The following is a 23,034-nucleotide window of genomic DNA, read 5'->3' on the forward strand; positions in this document are numbered from 1 at the left end:
GCTCCCCACACCCTCGCTCACAAACACAACGCAGGCAGCGTGGGCAGCCCTGGTCCATCCACTGCTGGATGAGGGCCTTGCCATGCCGTGCGAATTATTTGACCAGAAGCGCAGTGCGTGTTGTTAACATTCCCCGTGTGGTGGATAGAATCGGAGGGCTTTCCCCAGCCCTCACCCACCAGGAATGGTGAAGTATAGTCAAATACTTCCTGTGACTAACACGGCGTTAGGAGACATTCATACAACCCACAGATGGACTAATAATTATTGTAAGTACTGTGGTGCACTTAAAATAATGTGTGGAGGAGGAGGAAGAAGCTCCAGAAGTCGCACTTCAGCAGCCACCACTGCCCCTTCGCAGTATCAACAACCACGCAGACAAATGCACTGCCACATCCTACAACACGCGTTTGTTCCTTCAAAGTAGTGAATTAGCGTCCCAACACGCTGGTTCACGAAGATGGAGCGGTCATATAATGAGCTGGACAGCGACAACAACTTAAATCAGCGGTAATAATGCGGCAGACACGCAGGAAGCAATACTTAGGTAGGCCGCGATGAGACCACGGGGCTCGGATGGCGACCCTGCCTGGGAAGGTGCACACAAGCTCCTCACAGAGTGAGCACCACAATGTTGTCCTTACAACACACAGTGGTCTCGCTTTTCTTTCATATCCACGAGCACAGCAACATCCTGCAACACATATCTCCTCACATTGTGCCCAGGACTGCTTTAAATAAAGATTTTAAATAAACTTTCCCGCCAAAAAATGTAATTGAGGCGTGTGTGGGTATCGATGTGGAACTTGTGATCACATTGCTAAGAGCCGAAACACAAGGCACCCACCACCACACACATCCTACTACTGCTGCCTTGTGAAGTCTATGATGATGATGATGAGCAGCAGCAGTGAGATAATGAGGAGGTTGAATGTGATGATGATAATGTGGAGTAGAGTCAGGGGGGTTATGCCCAACGTTCTCTGTCCTCACCTCCCCACCACCGCCACGTCCCAACTCTGAACATCCACACATCATCATCATCATCGACCAGCAATGACCAACAGCAGCTCACAGCCCATTAAATACACCACCAGTAGGACAATTGTATGGAGGAGGCCAAACAAACATTTAAAACTAACAAAATAACAATTGCCACCGAGAACTGTTTCACATAACTCGTGCACTCAAAGTCCTCAGACAATTGCAGTTATCTAAAGGTTCTAATTGTGCCCGAGTGTGGCTGCGTCTTGCCTCGACAAAGGCATCGCCAATCCGCAAACTCTCGACGGCTCCGGCTGGCTCTCTGAGCACAAACTTTGACATTTGAACCTCACGAAATGTCTCTGCACAAGTTCCAGCGGTGTCTAGGTGGCAGTAAGTGAATGCACGCACGTGTGGAGGAGGAGGAGTGTTTCTATTATGAGGACAGTGCTGCTGCTGCTGTTGTTGTTACTCTACCATGCTAGTAGAGCTTAGCTAGAAAAGTCTTTGTCAGGAGGCCCCAAATATCCCTTCCACCAAACAAAACTGTCGGGAACAGAGACTTGAACCTCAGTAACGCTTCGACAAAAGTGCGTCAATGTTCTCATCGCTAGTGCACACGTGTCGTCATTACCTTATCAGTGCCCTACCTTATTACAGACCAATTCAGACATTATCGGTCACCCCTTAACAATCTCCACCGTTCATCCTACAAAGTCCCCATGACAAGGGAGAAACACCACACAGAGACATTGTGTTTTTTAACACCTATTGAAACGTCCGTACGCCGTAAGGAGCCGCAAACTCAATGTCCCCGCCACGCAAGAAGACGGCGTAGAAGACCGCGCGGGTCGGCAGGGGTCACGCTGCTGCTGCTGCTGTGGAGCTCCGCTGTGAGTCGACGCAGAAGGGCGGCGGTGGTGGTGGTGGTGAGAGCCCCGACTCCCGGAGTCGCAGTGACAGTCGCGTGGCACGGCAGTCGTGGTGGGGCTCTCTGGCTGCTGCTGCTACGGGAGATGAGCGGCAACTCCGCGATGTCTGCTCCCTCCTCCTCCTCCCTTGTGGTGTCAATGGGGGGGGGGAGCGCTCCTTGAGATCCTCTCGGCAAGGCCTGGCCACCCCTGATGGCTCTCCTCCTCCTCCTCCTCCTCTCGGCGGTGTCACCACCTCGTCCACCTCCTCTTCAGCCTCACGTTGGGATTTTGCTCCACGTAGCACACCACTGTCACTGAGAGTTTACCGTGACAACAACAACAACAATCCTTGTACAGAGACGCAATACGCCCGCCAATATTCCTCTCCCACGATGATATGAGGCCTGTTACTTTCGTCAATTACCCCCTCAAAATATCGGATGGGAATCACTTTGAGATAAAATCACCATCTTAACACGTTAACATAACTGCTCCTCAGCAACAATATTCACCCAAAATAAATATTTTTATTGATGTAATATTTTAAACGATAGTCAACTACTTCGTTTTTTTAATACGAGCAGACAGCACACATCTATACAGTAAACATACAGAACGATAATCTGTAGTGGTGTCCACTTTAACATTATTTTAAGCCAGCTTCCCCATTGCTGTGCATTCGTCAGACACTAAATTAATCTCCCTATGCCTGTCCTTAGCCCAAATAACTTATATCTCCTTGTAACTCGTGTGATAGATCACATTTAGCCACACACAGAGATCACAAATGAATATTAATGTATGCAGCTGCCCCCCCCCCCACCCCCAATTTTAGTCCAAAATCTAAAATGTGTGCATATTTGTGACTTTGGTTTAAAGAGAAAAAAATATAAAATTATGTAATTATATCTGTGAAAAAGTTATTTGCAGCTCATCAAATTCCTCCAGTATAAATACAAATGCCGATTCTGACATTCATTGTAAGTATGTAATGTTGAACTTCTTTCGCACCGTATGTAACCGACCATGCTAATCGGAGGTGCAGAGGAAGGGCAACAAACTAAACACAAACAGCGTGTTGACGGTGTGTTTAATGGTTCCCTCAGCCAGTGGGATTCACACTCTTGGCTTAGGACCACTCATGGAGGGTGAATGAGCATTGCCTCCGCCCCTGCGTGTTGCGATGCTCAGAGCGAGGTGACAACTCTCATTCCGTGCGTTCTCCCCCCCCCACCCCACAGCATCAACAACAAGAGACAGCAGCTGGAGTTGGAGATCATGAAGATCCTGCAGAGCAAGGGGGACCCTGACAACAACAACATCGTCACCCTCCTGGACAACTTCACCTTCCGGGGACACAACTGCGTCGTCCTGGAGCTCATCAGGTGAGTGTCATGGCGTCCGGTGAACACCGATCCAAAGACAAAGATTAACCAGTATAGCCTGAGAAGATTGTTGAGGCAAGTGCTGTTAGCAAGTAGCACCTATGAAGACGGGCAAGGCACACGAGGGGGTGGGTGGGCAGCACCATGCCCGGCAGCCTTTGTCTCCCCAGTGGCGATGTTTACACACCGCACCAGGTACTCATTTGAGGCTGAGTCGATCTAGGGGAGGCTCAGGATTGGTTCAGATAATCGTCACCGGTCTTGGCCGTGAGCGGGAATTGTAGAGCAAAGCGCTAAACGCTGCACCACCGCTCCCCCAAACACCGATGCGTCCGTGTGTTCAGACACATGAATCATTTGGATGTAGAATAAATGTCCATAGGCTTTCAGAATGCCCTAGAATTATTGTATTTGTACGCGGCTCCATGGTCAGACATAACTGTTTATAATGCCTTCCTGCCTCATTGACTATGTTTTGAGTTGAGCGGCAACCCTGTATGGTTACTCCGTGCGGCTTCGCCTCAGTCAAGCACGTGTGCTCCTGTTCAAGGGGCCAATCAGGGAATGGATCACAAGCAGGAAGAAACTGTAACCGTTCACGTTTTGTGCCGTCACGCAGCGGAGACCTCCTCCAGAAGCTGGACGAGACCTATGGCTTATACATGACGGAATTGAAGCCGTACGTGGGCTCCATGCTGCGGGCCCTGGCAAAGCTGAAGGCGATGCACATCATTCACGCGGATCTGAAGCCGGTTAGTAAACTAAGCAGCCCGCTGCGTCTTTTGTCCGTCAGTATGGAGTTAGTGCCTCAGTTCGTGCAGTTGTAGAAAATGAGAGCACTCTTAAATTTTGATTTAAAGCTTTCGTGACTCCAGTAATTCATATTTTTAGTTCTTTCTTACCGAAAGAACTAAGAATGTGAGAACACTCTTGTAAACCTTAGTAACAGGATTTCGAGATATCTTATTCTACACCGCAACAACACTCATGCCACGACTTGCTATTTCATAAACACAGATAGCCAAAACTTGCATAGAAATACAACTTTTCACGTGGATCTCTGTTTGCTCTCAACAACCAACGCTCCGCGGAACATTTAATATTTTCTCATTTGCGTTAAACAACAACGACCACTGCCCTAAGCAACAATTCCGAAGGCCAAAGCTAAATGATGGGCATAGCAGTGGTGGGGTAGTTCGCAAACTGCACTCAGAGGTTAATGTCCCGAATTCGATTTCTGGCCACGGCTAAAACCAGGGTTTAGGCGATATCTGAACCGGTCCTGGATCCCATTGCCTTCAACAGCCCCCTGAGCAGCATGGTGAGGTATGGCCATACAACCCCCTTGATTAACACGGCATGGGGTAGGGAGATCTTCAAGCATGATTACATTTACAAAGGGCATTAAGTGTTTAACAAAAATGAGTACATGAAATCTTTGAGTAAACCACCATGAACCAATTCAACAAGACGCAATCTCACCGACACACCACGAGTTTCACTGACAACCACTGTCTTTTTTGCAGGCAAACATCTTGGTCAAAGACCACATCAGTGGCAATATCAGGCTCACGGATTTTGGCCTGAGCATCAGCGAGACCTGCCCAAGTGAGTGATCTAGCTGCCCTGTGAATGTGTGTACGTGTGTAGCAGCATGTGTGTGTGCATGTCACAGTGTTTGTGGGGAGCGGTGGTGTTAACGGTTAGCACGCTGCGCTACAAGCCTGTTTAAGCTATATGGGGGGGTCTTTGTCTTCGTGCTGTGGTGGCGTGGTGGTTAGCACCGCTTAAACAAAGTGTGGTAGTGACACTGATACCCTTCAAACGTTACATTTCGTCAATCATTTGGCCAGGATTTCAACTCTCAACCTCCCAGGTTTGAGGAGGGTAGTTGTCAAACAGTAACCAGTAAACCGGTAACAATTTTCATAATCGATTGCTGGTATTGAAAGTCTGGAGCCAGTAGACAATCCCATTGGAATTTTCGTCGCGGATGGCTGATTTACATGTGATTTACATGTGATTTACGATTGCAAATGTACAGATCGCATGGCAGCCCTAATTTATGCAAACCAACACACCTGAAGATGACCGTTTGAGTTATGGTCGAAACGTCGTGAGAATTTTTTATTGTTTTATATATATTTTATTATTTTGTTGTTTCTCTTCAACGTGACTTTACCGAAAAAACTAAGAATATAGCCCTAAGTACCTTTGTCCTCATTCCTCACTTAACCTTTTCCCGTTCCGAGACGTCTGCACGTTACAGGGTGGTGGTAGGTGTCCCCGGTTCATCACTGAATCTTGAAACGCGCAAAGCGGCTTGGTGTTAATGTTATTCAGAGAGGCGTCGCAGCGCCGTTGCTTTTAAAGAAGTTGTTACTCACCGCAGAGAACTCTCGCGACACGACAGCTGCACTGTATGATAGCTGGCACCAGTGTAATGAAAATAATTTACATTTCTAAGTGCTACCCAGCTGATACACGCATTTATGTGGGCGATCTTTGTCATTGTGCGCATTTTGAGTGCCATACGTGACTGCGTGTGCATACCCTCATCTATTCTGCCCTTCACAAGTACAGGTGAATAATGTGCAAGTGCCACCTTGTTTGGTCACCTGTCTGTCCGTGTGCTGCTAGGAGCTTGGTGTCTTGGCTCGATGTGGTACATGGCCCCCGAAATGTACTTTGGGCTCCCGGTCACATGCAGCGCGGACATGTGGTCACTCGGATGTGTGGTGGCCGAGATGCTCCTCGGGAACCCGCTCTTCAAGACAAGCTCGGAAGACCACATCGGCTATCTCATCCAGGTATCTGACGCGTAGGAAAACACCATTGCATATATATCCAGTTGGTTATAAGGTCCTGCTGTTAAGCTACAAGGCTGTCAGTGGGTTAGCCCCACAATACTTACAGGAGCTGATCCACTCATGTACACCAATGAGGTCATTGAGATCTTCTGATCTCCTACTCAGTTTTCTGAGGTCAAGTCTCAATTCCTGGGGGCGATCGGGCTTTTTGCCAGTGCAGCTCCGAGACTATGGAACGCGTTGGCCTCTGATAACAAGACAGAATTTTTAAAGCTATTTAAATCTCGCCATGAAAACTCACCTTGGTAAAATGGCCTATTCCCCATAGTTTTGGTCGTCTCATTTCCTCGTTTTGGTCGTCTCATTTCCCTGCTTTCCATACACGGGGCGCATTGGGATCATCGGATTAAATGCGCCTTACAAATATTAATTATTATAATATATACATACTGATGAATTCTGTAATTTTTATTGTAACAAACCTCGAGCCGATACGGCACCACCAAACCGGGCGTCATATTTCCCATGGGACTGTTCCAACTGCGTCATATAAAGGAGGAGGGAGGGTTTAATTCGAATTTGAACCAACGATGGAGTCCACGATAAACAACAACAGCAGCAGCAGGGGGTTGGTTATGACTGATGGCGCACGACGATCCACCAGCGTACAGACCCGCTGTGCGATGGCTCATGCGACAAAGCTGGTTACGTGCAGGGCTGTCGTCATCCTCTGGGCCTTTCACTGGTCAAAAAATGTCGCTCAGCTGCCGGTACACGGGAGAGGAGTGGACGTGTTCACTGCGTGATCACGCACCATTTGCATGAGTAAAGAAGTAAAGAGAGATTTCGGGATCATCGGTAATACCAGAGAATCAGAGCGTCAGGCTGATGTCCTTCGGAATGATTACTATTGTTATGATTATTGTGGTTTGTTGTTAATCCCTGAGGCTTTCAGAGCCTGTGTTGGAGAGCAACGAAGCCGCACGTAGTAACCACATCGTCAATTAAAGACCAAATATGTATGCTTCGCCTGATGATAGAGATAAATATCTGCAAACAGTATGTACAAGAGCAGGCAAAGTTCATTGTTCATCGACGTTTCAATGAGACAAAGTACAGCGTATGTACGCTCTGTTCGCTCGAGCGACGGACCTCATCCAACGCATCCCTCTTGTGATCTTGGTTTCAGATGTTGGGGCTCCCACCCAAAGCCATGATTGACGCCTCGACCCACAACATTATCTCCTTTGGTGAGTGGACAGGGGGGGTGGTGAGGTGGTGGTGTTGGAGTTCGTAGCTGTTGCTGCTGCTGCTGTCACTGCCCGGAGAGTCGTGGCCGTGCAGCCGCGTGTCTCGTGCTCTGTGCTTGAATAGAAAGGCATGGAAACTGCTTCGCGTAATGTAAAAATGAACTGTGCTTTATTTGGGTTTAAAAGTCACAACGGTCTTGGCAACGTACTTGTCAGTACGTGTTGAATTAGTGCGACAGTAAGGAGTCTTATGAAAAAAATACTTGAAAAGGAACGGTTATGTTTAGGTAGCACAGTATATTTGGAAAACCCATAGGGATTTGCAATCCAACAGAGGACGTGTGTATTAATTACATGGAATTCTGGCCATCACATTTTTAATAAAGATGAGTGGCCGTTTTTCTATATTTCAGCATGACTGAGCACAATTTTAAAAAATTGTGTGGCAGATGCGACGGTATCCTAAATCAGCATAGAGCAGTTCTACCATAGTACAAAACATCCACAGAGAACAACCCTCCACACAAACTGTGGGTCCTTGATTGAGAAATATATTATGCTTAAAAGCACGCTTGTACAACAAATTACCATCCTCTCCAAGTGATGCAAATAATAATATAATACTCAAATAAACATCAAAGTGTCTCCTTGCTCAAACAAGTATCAGGAGGTTCTCGTCTCCTCCGGTGGCCCAGAGTTGAGAGTGGGACTTTCACTTTAACGCTTACGAGCCATCCTTTCCACACAACTACTGCAAACGTCTCACAAACGGTTACAAATTTTATCGACCCTGGAGGGATGACAGGCTGTAGTCGACCGCCAACATGGAATCATATTTGCAAACATCGCAATTGGAGGGTTAAGGACCGCCGCCGCATTGTACTGATCGCCACAACTAATTCAGTGTTTCTCTCTTTTTCTCTCTCCGATAAACAGACAAAAAGAATCGCCCCGTCGTCAACGGGAAACGGATCGTCCCGTGCTCCGTGTCTTTGAAGGCGGTTCTGGGAACCCGCAATCAAAAGTTCATCAATTTTCTCCGCGGGTGCCTTCAGTAAGAGACTTGTTACTATTGTCTACATTTCACCTCGTACAAATAATTAAATATAAATCACTTTGCGTCTTCCATCAACATTACTGGAAATGATCTTAGACCTCACGTGTCGTTTGGGCTAGGACTGCAAAGTTTTGTGTCACACCGGGGCATCGTTTCTTCATCTTGTCGCTTTTTAAAATAAATATCGTTTCTGACAAAAGTGTTGAGGATAGAATTGCGCATTTCACCCCAGACCACGATTCAATGAAGCGATTTTAGAATGCAACAGGCACCTGACTCCCTCCGTTTGCCTCCTTGGCAGGTGGGATCCCCAACGTCGCCTCACACCCACGGAGGCCCTCAACCACCCATTATTGTGGGGCGGCAGGGCCGTGCCACCGCAAGCGAACTTCCCGCCTTGCCCAGCCATGGACACGGAGCCGGTGGCGGCCTGCAGCCTCTCGGCAGTCTCCCGTCTCAGCCAGGGAGATTGCCAAGTCCCTACTGCAAGGAGGCAGACTTCGGAGTCCACTTGGTCAAATCAGAATACTGCAGGCTCAGTTTCTGGGAGCGAGTGGGCTTCAAACTCGGATTTGGGAATGGAGTCGGAGTGGGGAGTGGAGTCGGCAGGTGACTGTGCGGTAACACGCCTGTCTGAAAAACTCTTCGATCAACGTGACAGCACCAATGACGTCATCGTTGAAGAGGAAATGGAGCCTATGGTGGCCTGCAGCCTCTCGGCAATCCCCTGTCTCTGTGAGGGAGATTGCCAAGTCACTGCTGCAAGCGAGCAGACTCCGGAGTCCACTTAGTCAAATCAGAATACTGCAGGCTCAGTTTCTGTGAGCGAGTGGGCTTCAAACTCTGATTGGGGAATGGAGTCGGAGCGGAGAGTGGAGTCGGCAGGTGACTGTGTGGTAACACGCCTGTCTGAAAAATTTCCCAATCAAAGTGGTGGCACCAATGACGTCATCGCAGAGGAGGAGGAGATGGAGTCGGCCACGAGACAAGAGTGAGTTCCCACGCAGAAGTGCACCTTGAGAAAAATGTGTATTGGGGAGGTCATTCAGACAATGTGTCTCCTGATATAAATTAGCATATAGCAAACACCATCGATCATCATAAATTAGTTACTTTAGTAAATTACACATTCCTATAGCAAGGGCAAGTCTATTTATATTACAACCACTGTTGATTCCCACAATGTGGTATTCACGATTGAGAGGAAGTAAAAAATATTGAGGACACATGAGATTTGGGTTCTGTATCAGATGAGACAAGTTCTGTATTGTAAGAACGGGGAATCTGTTTCATGAGGAGTTGTGAAATGAGGATTCTGTAATGGCATTCACCTCTTTAGTTCATCTCACTTGAAGATGTAAATATCCCAGGGCTCCAAAGGATGTAATATCTTATCCCTAACCTCATCTCCACCAATCTGCAGCTAAATGCATTCCTAGTAAAAATATATATCTTAATTATAAATATATGAATTGCACTGCATCCCACTTGGAGGTGCTGCGGTTAGAGCACTCCATGATCACTGTACGCTTGTGAGTTCAAAATCCAGGTCAAGAAGGTTAACAGCTTATTTATCAACCTGAGCTATAGTCAAATAATGAATCCCATTTTGTGGGAAGTCAACAGCGGTGATCCTATTATACACCACCATTGGCTCCTGTTATAGGAATGTAGCATTCCGCTACTGGCCATAGTGAGAGATGTGTGGCATCCTCCTACCTCGCATTTGAGCGGCCGGACACATATGAGGTGCACTGCAGCAACCAGTGTAAGCACAGCCGAGAATGCACGATGGGGCAGACGGTGGCATAATGAATACGCGCATGTCTGTACGTTGAAATAATTTTGAACGCGTACGTAGCCGATCGTGCTAACCGTAGCCGACCGTGCTAACTGTAGCCGACCGTGCTAACGATGGCGCGTGCGTCCATTTGCCAGGCGGGGCCCTGCTCTCCAACCAGGCAACAACAACAACAACGAGGAGGAGGATGATGATGATGCCGTCGACAAGATTGGGCCAAAAGCGTCACGCGGGCCTGGACGGAGATTCTCCTGCCTGAGGCGGAATATTCGGGGGATTCTGCGATTCATTCGGGAGCACTGTTTCTGTTACCGTGACGATACCGCTGAATAAATCCTGTCATGCGGCTGGGCCCTCCCTGCCCTGTGTACATATTTTTCAATGTTACTGTCGTTTTTGTCTCACTTCTTTCTGGTCCAATGACTCCAAGAATCACGGTTTAAACTGAAGATCCCAGTGGTCCTCAAAAATATTTACGGGGACTCCTTCGCTTACAAACATTCAACTTAGAAAGTCTCAGAGATACGAAGAAACCTGTCCATATGTCCAGTTGCCTGTTTGTACCGAGATTCATAAGTTCAACCGCCACGCAATAGATGGTGGTGGTGGCATCTACATCTACACAACGTGAAGAACCAGTGGCGTCTACGTCTACAGGAGATTATACAACTCTTAAAGCCATTCCTTGTGTTTAGTGTACACGCCGTACAACATGTTTGGAATCGACAGGAGTAAAGTTGGACTTACGAACAGACTTCTGGAACCTAACTCGTCCGTAAGTAGAAGAGTCCCTGTATATGGTGGTCACTCTGAACAACGCAGACCCAGCCTCCTTTTTACGATGTTTGGTCCATTAGGACGTTACCAGACGCATCTTTCTGTGCTAACGACCACGCGATACACATTAGACGAGTCACAACAGGTCACGTTTAATACTCTAAACTTGTCTGGAGTAATTCGCATGTGGCAGATATTTCTGGAAATTTGCAGAATTACATGTCTATGGGAAAGGAACCATGTGTATGGAATTACAAAGAGGTGCTTAGTCGTGTGTGGATGGAGGTTGTTGGCAGTGCCACTGATTAATTAGAATCTTTTTTTCATCCTGGAGGAATCCAATGAGCTATGAAGCTCTTTTCACATATGTCCAGTAGGGGCGGGTCAGCGAGGTATGTTGAAAAACGATATGAGAGGCAAGACGGAGAAAATGTAAGCATGTTGCTAAAAATACAAAGTACATAGATTCCTGCCGATTTGTCAACAAATGCAAGTTTGGGCAATTCAGCAACACAACAACAGCACCAGACCACGACAAGACAACGCACAGTCCCTCACTTACATTGCAAATTAAAATCGAAAGTTCAATGCACGATATTTGAAACAAAGTTACTAAATGGCAATATTCCCCTCGAATAGCGAATGAGCGAGGCTAAGACGCTTGCAGTAATGTTCAAATATGCATCGCAAGCCATTCAGAAGTGGAAGGCCTCACGTGACCACAGGGCACCACGGTGGCTGGGAGATGTTAACTACCTCCCCTGGTACGCAGGAGGTCGTGGGTTCCATCCCAACCCTGACGCATGCTGTATATTTGTCTGCTATAAATGTCCACGTGACGATAAGCCACTTCGTTGAGCTATCATTTGCGATGGCCAGGTCGCTTCTGAAAAACTGCTATATATGCTCAGTGGGCCTTACCTGGTAAAATAAAAATAGTTTGTCAATTAGTAAATAAATGAAGTATATAAGTTCCAATTTCATTCATACATACATTCCCAAGCTTGGAAAAGGCAGTAAAACAATAGCAAAAACAGCCACAGTCCACACCAGGAAAACATGCAGTGCCTCGGTAAAATTGTACTTTAAAATTGAACTGTGGATACATTATATTCTTAGTTTTTTCAGTAAAGTCACGTTGAAGAGAAACAACAAAATAACAAAATATATATAAAACAATAAAAATTCTCACGACGTTTCGACCATAACTCAAACGGTCATCATCAGGTGTGTCGGTTTGCATAAATTTATTTTGAAAACGGCATATTTATTTATATATATAAAAATAACGTTTGCGTCACGCGCAACGATTGGCTGTTTGCCAGGACTAGTCCATCTATTTTTTGAAAAGAGGAGGGGGGAGACGAAATTTGTTTTTATGTATGCTGTCTGAAAGCCACTGTAAGCGTGAACAATCAATCAAGAACTGAAATGATTTATCAAATCTTTCCAATGATTGCTAAGATAGAATCCATCTTCTCGGTTGAAATTGTCTCTGTGTTTGTATATGTGGATAGCCTCATGAACGAATCTCTCATGGAAGCCAGATGGCTTACAAAGAACCTCCGTCTTGGAAAAGTCAATGGCATGTGAGCCTACTGAATTAGAACAATGATCTGCTACGGCCGAGGTGTTGGTCCTACCGTGTTTAAGGTCTGCTTTATGTTCACGAATGCGGTCCGAGATATGGCGTTTGGTTTCTCCAAAGTAGTTACACGGTAGGACCAACACCTCGGCCGTAGCAGATCATTGTTCTAATTCAGTAGGCTCACATGCCATTGACTTTTCCAAGACGGAGGTTCTTTGTAAGCCATCTGGCTTCCATGAGAGATTCGTTCATGAGGCTATCCACATATACAAACACAGAGACAATTTCAACCGAGAAGATGGATTCTATCTTAGCAATCATTGGAAAGATTTGATAAATCATTTCAGTTCTTGATTGATTGTTCACGCTTACAGTGGCTTTCAGACAGCATACATAAAAATAAATTTCGTCTCCCCCCTCCTCTTTTCAAAAAATAGATGGACTAGTCCTGGCAAACAGCCAATCGTTGCGCGTGACGCAAACGTTATTTTTATATAAATAAATATGCCGTTTTCAAAATAAATTTATGCAAACCGACACACCTGATGATGACCGTTTGAGTTATGGTCGAAACGTCGTGAGAATTTTTATTGTTTTATATATATTTTGTTATTTTGTTGTTTCTCTTCAACGTGACTTTACCGAAAAAACTAAGAATATGAATTACTGCAGTCACGAAAGCTTTAAATCAAAATGTGGATACATTGTTAAGAATACAAAAAATAGTTTAGTTAAAAATCATTTGGTTGATAAGGACCTGGGTAGTGATCTGCGATTATTGAGTGGGGGTTTTGGAGTCGCTGACTGGGAGGAGTGGGAACGGGTGAAGCCGGATCTGCCACGCGTTGCGCTCACCAACTCGAGCTTCGCCGGGACAACAACAAACGAAGAGACGGAGAGAGGAGCTACCCCGGGTTTACATCGCCACGACTCACGACGCACACAACACACACGGCACATGCCCAGGGGGAGGAGGGCGATGACCACCCCACAGTGCGATAGCTACGACTCCTCTTTCAATTAGTGAGCCATCCTCACACAACGCTGCACGGAGTGTGCAGCGTTATCAATGAACACGGCACTACCACTGCATGGAGTGTGCAGCGTTATCAATGAACACGGCACTACCACTGCACGGAGTGTGCAGTGTTATCAATGAACACGGCACTACCACTGCACGGAGTGTGCAGTGTTATCAATGAACACGGCACTACCACTGCACGCGAGCAATCGGCTGCTTAGTGAGTTACACGGCACGGTACGGAGCTATTAACGCGACACGAACCACAGCATGTTCCCGGGGTACTCAACTACCTTAGTTTCTCAACTACCGGGATTACTCAACTCAATATTTCAAGAGGCGCAATGCACTGTGGTGAATACGAGACAGTGGTCCTTCATAAACAACATCACCAAACAGTCTTTAAAGAGCAGCATGCGGCACCGGGAGACGCAGATTGCCAACCCCTGAGCTATTCTATTTCTGCCCATGAGGGCAACATGTTCAGGAGCCATAAGCCAATGTCCGAGGTCTGCTGGTCACGACGAGAGGGCTTCAGGAGAAACTTCGTGTAGGGTTACTATTCCTACTCCGTTGAAGGAGCACAGACGACTGTGGTTCACAATATCGTGCATAGTTTGGGTTGCATGGTCACAATCGCACTGTGGCTTGACTTTAATTTTCTATTGCGTCGTTTCACGTTGTACGATCTGTTCTGGATGAACACAGTCAAACACTGGAGAGTTTAAAATTTTCCATTTGTGCATCAGGTATCCGCATCTGCCATGGTTTGTGCAGATGCGGTTTAGGGCGACCATGAGCTTCGTGGAATATCAAGCCCAGGGATCTTCTGCGTTGGGTTTTTCACAAGGTGTGTCAGTTCATTTGAACTTACACTGATCATGTCGACTCTCTCTAGTGGCGATGTGAAACTATTAAAATAAAAAGGGATACAATTTTTTAAGAGTTGATTCTTACACGTGCAATTCAATACATGAATTGTCAGCTGAATAATAAATATTAATCGATTTAACCGATGTATCGCGCTGTTACTACTAACGAGCACAACTCTTTATTACGATCACAGCATGTACAAAGTAAAATTTTAACTAAAAATATATTTCCTGAAGTAATGATGGTTTATTCAAACTGTGTGCAATATCAAGCAACTTCGGAATGATTTCTAAAGCACTGCTGCAATGTTTGGTGCACTGCGATACTAACGCGGCGATCCGAGTTGGATTCCTAGCCATGGCTGACGTCAGTGGTGACTGATATCTGCACAAGTCCTGAACCTAATCCGCGCCCCCTTCACCAAGCGTGGTAAAGTTTGGTGCAACAACCCCCATGACCAAAGCAACGTGGCGAGGCCTTCATCAGGCAGTGGACTGCCAGAGGGGTGTTACACACACAATCATCAGTTTGTCTCGACAATCACTTGCCTTGAACATTGAATCCTTAAGTTACATTACCAATGGCATATTGGTGTGGCTCACTGACCCTTTGATGTGAAAGATTAAAGAACCCCAAGTGTCTGTCGCCGACTCAACAATTTTGAGGAGCGACCCGTGGCGGTCAGGCAGATCACGAGGTGAGCAGAGGGGTGAGGAGGAGGGCACTTTGGAGGGGGCTGCCAAACCTCGAGTCGCGAGCACACAGCGCCGTCTCGTACAAGACGGCGCACCGATGGGCACCGCCGCTGCTGCCACCGGGCTTGGCCTTCTGCGCCAGTTTTACCAGGTTGGCCATGGGGCCGTGCCCAAGGTTGCGGCAGGAATGCACGCCGTAGTGCTGCCCCACAGCGCAGTCCACGGCCGGCAGCTGCAGAGCACACAGCCAACAACAGAGACCAGGAACCCTCTCTCTTTCGTTTGGAGGCGGCCGAGTTGCTAGCAGCCCTTTTCCACTGGCGCATCCGATCCGTGCCAGCGCGTAGCACCCCCACGGAACGGGTGGTTTTCCATTGGCTATTTGCTGTGCCGATATAAAATCAAACTGTAATACGCCGCCCTTACAAGACCTCTCAAGATGGATCAGGGGCCAAACAGGTCCAGAGGTGGTGCTAATAATAAAGTGTCCATTGCGTACGACGTGAACAGCGTTAATGTGACTGCACAAATTTATGGAAACATGGTCGAGTGGTGGTTCTCGGTTCAAGCCCAGCATCCGCCCTGGTTAATGTTGGCAGTTTATTCACCACAAACAAAGAGATCTGTTTCACAATGTATGATAATAATCCTGTGACGCTGTATTAAAAAAATAGAATTGGCCACGTGTAACCGCATCATGTTCCAAATTTGCTAAATCAGATAAAATACTTGCAAATTACTTTATCGGTGAAAAACCACGTAGGAAAATCAAACATCGCTCCCGAATGGCAGACATGTCCATTCACAGGCCGGTAGTGCGTGCACCACGTGCCAAATAGGAACAGCTGCCAATGGGGGGGGGGGTCCCCTCGGGTAGACTGCCGCAGAGCAATGGAATGGTTGAGATGAGACGTTGCTGTAAGGCGCTTTGAGTTGAAGAGTTTATTTCCACGAGCGCCCTAAATCTCCAAATCCTTATCCCCATCTCTGAGCCGCCCCTGTGGCCCCTACTGGGGCCCGTGTCTCACCGCTGCGGTGTCGAGGCTGCCGCACTGGTGGATGAACAGAAACTTCCCGCTGTGGCTCCAGATCCACCCAGGGCAGAGATCACAACCCCAGTCTCCTCCAACAGCTACCACAGACACAACAAATCCGTCAACATCAGTTGGTTGACACCGAGGCGACCGCAAGGCAAACACCGGCTTAAAGCTAAACGATACGCATGGAGCTGCATCTCACAATGCAGTGCACGAAAACTGATTACATATTACAGATTTAAGTTTGCAAATTAACACAAAATTTGTTCTCAATTTTAGTTTTCCAAATGCGCTATCGGCGTAATGTCAAGAGACAAATAAATCATCCATTCGTAAATCTCGCATAGCCGTGCAGGCCCTGTGTCATAAAATGCAGTGGGTGGCCTTTGATCTTGTACACAATAGGAGCCAACACTTTCACATGAGCTGTGTTATGAGATTGTGCGGCGCACGAGAGTCAAGCTGAAATTGTTATTCTCAGAGATGGAATTAGGAAAATGAAGTGCAAAACCCAAGTTTAATGAGACTGTAATTTTGTGCAGTCGCTGGTGACTGGGCTTGGATGATCGACTTCATAAGACTTGAGACCTCGGTTTCCATCCAAGCGGTCAAAATCCAGATTCAAGCCCAGCATCTCATTATTGCCAACGCACCGCTTTGATATCTGAGCCACCTGGCCGCTTTGCATATATAGTGTTATCATATATGTTATCTGAATGTCACCGCTGCACACTCAATTTTAACGGTGATTTTCAATATCTACCTTTGGGATTTTTATACCTATACCTTTGGGATGTTTGCCAAATTCACAGATATTTTTTAAGAGTGACAAGAGAAAACCCATGCATCTTACGTGACACTTTGTTGCGCTCTGCATTCGCAGTGATTACATGATGCTTAAACGTATTCGAGTTATCGATAAATTAGTTTTAAGTTCGTAATAATAAACTAATATTACCCCGCACAATTTTGGAAACAAACTTAACATTGAGCGCCACTCGGAGGCGATAAGTACACTCAAACTTTGCACGGGCAGTGTCGTACACCTACTTGCTGTACTGCCTCTTACCAGCTGGAGGCGGGTGGGCTCACGCACGCCACGTACGCACCTGGGCGTTGCGATGGAGGATGTCCAAGAAGGAGCCGAGGCCCAGGCTGGGGAGGTCGCGCGAGTCAGAGTGCTCGGCAAGCTGCTTCTCCACGCGTGACAGCGCGGGTAGGCCCAGGGGCTCTGCCATCTTACTTGCGTGGCTCAGCAGACGGACCAGATGCTCGGTTACCGCCTCTGCGAAGGAGAGAAGCAATGCCATTGTAGGAGAGGACAACGATGCTGTAACTCGCTCCAATAGGCTCAACAACTGCAACTCTCTCTCTCTGCCCCCCCACCCCCACGTCTCATCTACGGCCTCCCGATAAGTTTCATCATCACTCTCCAGATGACTCAAAAAACAAGTTTAACACGAAGGCCTTCGCGACCAATATTATCCATAATAGAGATTTTTGGGTTAGGTCACATAAAAAGCGCATATTAACGCGTATTATTGAGTGCATGTTTACATGATCTAACCCAAAAATTTAGATGATGGACTCAAAAAACCACTGGCAGACTTCTCACTCACACCCGTATGCAAGACAATATCACCCCAATATTCGAATTGTTCAACTATCCCCCGAACCAGTCCAGGATTAATTTCAAGATCACACTCAGCATTCTGAAGGCCCTCCGTGGTCTGACCCCTTATGTACAATACAAGAAACTACATTTTATTCAGATTGTGCTTTCGATATCGTGTCATGAGACGGAGTATCCACTCGGATCTCTCATGGAGCAGTGGAACCCATCCTATTTGAGAATGGCCCGCAGAAGAGAACATCACAAAGCTACCTCTGACATTGCTTATAGTGACCTCTGGTCCACAGAGTAAAGGGAAGCACATTCCAACCCACTCTGAACGTGAGAGTAACGTCCGTCACATGAAAGTTGAGCCGATATTGGACTTGGTCAAATTAGCAGGAAAGTGTTATCACTGACCACGTGCATCGATCGGTTGATCGTTAGTTTGTGGCATAGAGAGCCGCAAAAAATAGATATCTTTGGATCATCCGTCATTTTAATTATCCGCAGCCATCCTCCACGTCATTAGCGCGGACAATCGAGAGTCTACTGTATATGCAAATTTGTCTTCTTACTCCCCGGAGGAGGCGGCGGTCTGGTGTCGGGAGTGCTGATGTTGCCGAGAAACGCGGCCGGTTTCTCCTTGACCACGAGGTCGCGAGGAGTCTCGAGGGAGCCACAGCACAGGGCCAACTGAAACAGCTTCTGGGCCAGCGTGTCCCCTTTCACCTGCCCCAGGAAGTCCTGCACACACTGTTGGTGGAGACAACAAAGGACCCAAACCACGTGCAGCCATATCACTCTGTTGGGACAAATAGAGGGTGACACATGCATAGATGTCCTACCGATTTCAATGCCCCCCTTACTTTTGTCTCAATGTGTGACTGAATTTTGTGAAAGCGATGGCCCTAAATATTATAGAGGAGAGTTAATTCAGTGGTAGAGCAAGTCATTGATACTGGTGGAAGTATCGACAGACTTGAAACGTATGGCGATTATCACTCATTAAATAATTCCGAGAACAAATGTATTTTGGAAAATCTTTGACAAATCTAAGCAGATGCATGATTTTTCTCGCACGGTAATTTTGTTGCATTAAGTCCAGACGCCATGGCCCCACCTTCTTCAGCTTATTCACAAAGATGTCCTCGGCGTTCTGGAAGACCTGCAGCACCATCTCGGTCGCCGGCTGTGTCGTGAACTGTCGGCGAAGATCGGCGCTCGTCCCTGGCAAGGGGAACGACTCCAACAGGTATTTCTTGATCTTGTGTGGCCGGCCCTCCACCTCCTGCTTGATGTCACACTCAATGCGAGCCAGCCCACGGTCCATCGCCTCCCGCTCGCCTTTCCGGGCCTTGCCGATCACCTAAACAAACAACACAATATTCTTAGTTTTTTTTTTTCGGTAAAGTCACGTTGAAGAGAAACAACAAAATAATAAAATATATATAAAACAATAAAAAATTCTCACGACGTTTCGACCATAACTCAAACGGTCGAAACGTCGTGAGAATTTTTTTGTTTTATATATATTTTATTATTTTGTTGTTTCTCTTCAACGTGACTTTACCGAAAAAAAACTAAGAATATGAATTACTGCAGTCACGAAAGCTTTAAATCAAAATTTAAACAACACAATGTTAGCAACTGTGGCGGCCACAGGTGCAGGGCAGTGCTGTAGTTGCGATGATGGAACACGTGATGGACGAGTGGTTCAACAGCGAATGCAAGGTGTGCTGCTAATGCACGATTGCAATCGAGAGATGGGATTGGTGGATCATCCTAGCGGCAGTGGCTTTTGGCAAGCCATCGAACAAAGACAGTCACCGCATCACTCGCTTTCAGATGGGCTTCTGCGGCCAACTGGAATGCTCTTCCTTCCGATATTAGGAAGCCATTGGAGCTATGCACTGTTGTATCTAGGCCCCTTTTCCATCTTAATGTTAACAGGTAATTTTCTGATACATATAGATACATGTTTCTATTGGGTTTTTTTTTAATAATGAATAAAAACACCAAACCAGGCCTCCGCATGGCATGTGGAGGTTATCTTTACCATAACACGATTTTGACATTAAGAGCCCTCCCAGGGTCAGCGGGAGCAGATAGAGAGCAGAGCACAGCGGATTGCCAGGGGCTGACGTAAACACACCAAGCCAGGGTCACTGGGAGTTTGCGTTAGCCTAGATATAGTTCAGTCAAAAAGCTGATTGGTTCTACATTACTATTAAAGTAACTTAAAATCGGAATTCAACGACAGGGTAGGCTAAAGTTATTGATCTTCACACCAACTTCAATTGAACCCTGCCAATAGCTACATCAATGTAACCATCAACCGTCTATTAATTTAATATGAAATGTATTTCCATATTTTAATAATTTCTATACGACTTGACCCGAAGCCTATAACAATCAGGTTTTCCTAAGTCAACATAAATGCTCTAGCCTCCACCCATACACAAATAATAAGCAGGGTTAAAGTAAGAGTAGAGAGGAAAAGGAATGCAAGCGCACAGCAAAACTGCAACGTAAGCAAAGGGCGATGTTAAACCCAGGGTCGGAGAGAAAGGGAAATCCCGGCCGTCTTTGTATCCCTGCAGCGCGGGGTAGGAGTGTGTATACGCTTGGGGAAACACGAGTCAAACACCACAACGAGAAGCTGACTCAGACCTTGGATTAATACAGAATCATAACTATTGAACTCTGATGAAATGAAATGTTAACTTAAAACTTTTTAACCATTTCTTTGTGCGTCGGTGAAAGTCGGAGGGAATATCGCCCCTCCCTCCAGGTTGTGCACCCAGACAGAGAGGCGCCTTCGAGACAATTTATAACATTTGATTGTTTTACTTGTGGGTTTTATGGTAGGAGTATGACAACGGAATATACCGTGGGTGATGCACAAGGACACACACTGACACACGTACGGACACACACGGACACAGATACATACGGACAAATCCTGACACAGCAAAAATCGAAAGAAACCCCGCCTTGTGGGCAGGATCCGAGTGAAGGGATTTTTGGGCATAAAAAGAGGATCCTGAGCATTGAAACATCAGTTCGACAGGAGTGGGTCGGCTCACCAGAGTTCGACCCGGGGGGGGTCGGCTCACCAGAGTTCGACCGGGGGGTCGACTCTCGGGAGACAGTTTGACTCGGAGGAGCAACTCGGAAGAGTTCGACCAGGGGGGTCGGAACTCGGGGAGTTCGACTCGGAGGAGGTCGGAACGCGGGGAGTTCGACCAGTGGGTCGGCTCAGGAGCCGTTCCAATCGGGAACGAGAGCAACAGGTCGCCAGCCGGCGAGCTGCAGAGCAGGGGGCGGCGAGCAGAAGCCAAAGTGGCCCCGTCGCTACCCACTGACGTTGGCAAGACTCGCAGGGTAGTGAGGCGTCACCTAGTGTGATTTCCAAGAGCTGAAAGACAGAGTATTGCTGAAAGATTATTCTACATTGAGTCCAGCTGCAGAGCGACCGACGCACCAAGCAAGAGCTTCTGCAAACCAGAGCAAGAGCACGTGCGACTTGAGTCATCCAGCAGTGGAGAAAAACCTGCTTTCAGCAAACCAGCAACGAGCACGTTCGAGTTCTCCACCCAGAGAGAGGGAGCGTGCCGATGCAGCTCATCCAACAGCGGAGAGAAACTGCTGTCAGCGAACCAGCACGAGCGTGATCGCGCAGCTCATCCAGCAGTGGAGAGAGGTGTCCACTGAGCAGAACTGAGAGCGATCAAGCAACTCTCCCCCGTGGACAGAGGCTGGCTGCTGTGTGGAGGAGGGAACGCCGATACGTATGATGTACAACTCTCACACACCTCACCGCTCTAAAGGGAGCGAGGCTACTTCTACAAGCGATGCCAACTTCAGCGTATGGCAACGCAAAGAATTCCAAACACTGACTATTCAAAACAATTCATATCACTCAAACATACATGGGTCCTTAACCAGAGGCGAACACTCAAGTCCGTGAACCATCTGGCTGTGGAAGCATCGATCGTGTGATAACAGTCTGACATTTATAAGTATATTCATAATTTCCCTCTTTAATATTTTGTTTTGGACTGTACTTCTAATCGCATAAGTTACCAACCGATCCATCAATACGAATTAACCCTTGGAGCCTTCGCCACGGAGCTACGCTCCCGCGGAGGAATCGTGCTAAACCGATTTTCTGATCATACAATCTTATTCACGAATTAATTAATTAATATCCCGTGAGATAACACGTTCCACCGCATACCCTCACACTAAGCCATTTCGGTAATCTTATAGTCTGTCCGGTGGATCTGTTGTTACATTTATGCCTTTGGAAATAATAACTGTTTGATTGTCTTTTTATATGAATACCGTGGCATGTTAATCAATCGCCTGTGATAATGTGCTGACCATTTCAAGCATAATGATCGTTCATATTATAATGTATAAGCTTTTGTGTAGCATAGCATTTGCATGTCCTGACTCTCTCTCTCACTAACAGCAATCGCTTTATGCGGGGTCCATGTGTTATCAAAGTGAAATCGTACAGTCGTTGATGATACTGTCTTGATACCGTGTGGATACCGTGTTGAAGTTCCGAGATTGAGAGTTCACATACATATTATAGTTAAGGTTTAATTAGAAAATAAATTGATTAATACAGAAGTGGTCGTGTGATTCTTTCCTGAAATTTTTGCATAAGATCTGTATCCTGCGACGAGATATGAACTCGGGAACCTAAACTATAAACACACCAATCCACACTCATTAAACTTTAAAGCGAATGATATGAACTTGGGACCTAAAATATGAACACTCGGGGAGTGTTAAAGCGAGAATCATTGTATTATGCTGATCAATAATACGAAGTTAGACAACGAGGCCGAATTGACACTAGCGTAACTGCACACGATTGATTGCGTTATCCTGATTGATAACCCCACCTCGTCAACGAGGCGGGGCCTGATTATCATAAAGGCTATCATTAACACAACCACACCCACTCGTATAAATGAATACGATTACCTCTCTAATTAGCATAGTTACACGCATAATTACACGAATTAGCATAATTTCGGATTAATTATGCAAATTTCGAATTTCATTTAATTTGAATTATTTTTCATCAATTTTCACACACCCACATATACAACAGCACTTTTAAATCTAGATTGAAAACAATGTCTTTAGAACTGCTTTTTGTGTTCAGTTTGTTGTCCTCCACACCTCCGATTAGCACAGTTGGCTATGT

Source organism: Petromyzon marinus, chromosome 64 (genome assembly GCF_048934315.1).
Source record: "Petromyzon marinus isolate PM22_M1 ecotype Great Lakes invasive population chromosome 64, UKy_Petmar_22M1.pri1.0, whole genome shotgun sequence".
Lineage (NCBI taxonomy): Eukaryota > Metazoa > Chordata > Hyperoartia > Petromyzontiformes > Petromyzontidae > Petromyzon > Petromyzon marinus.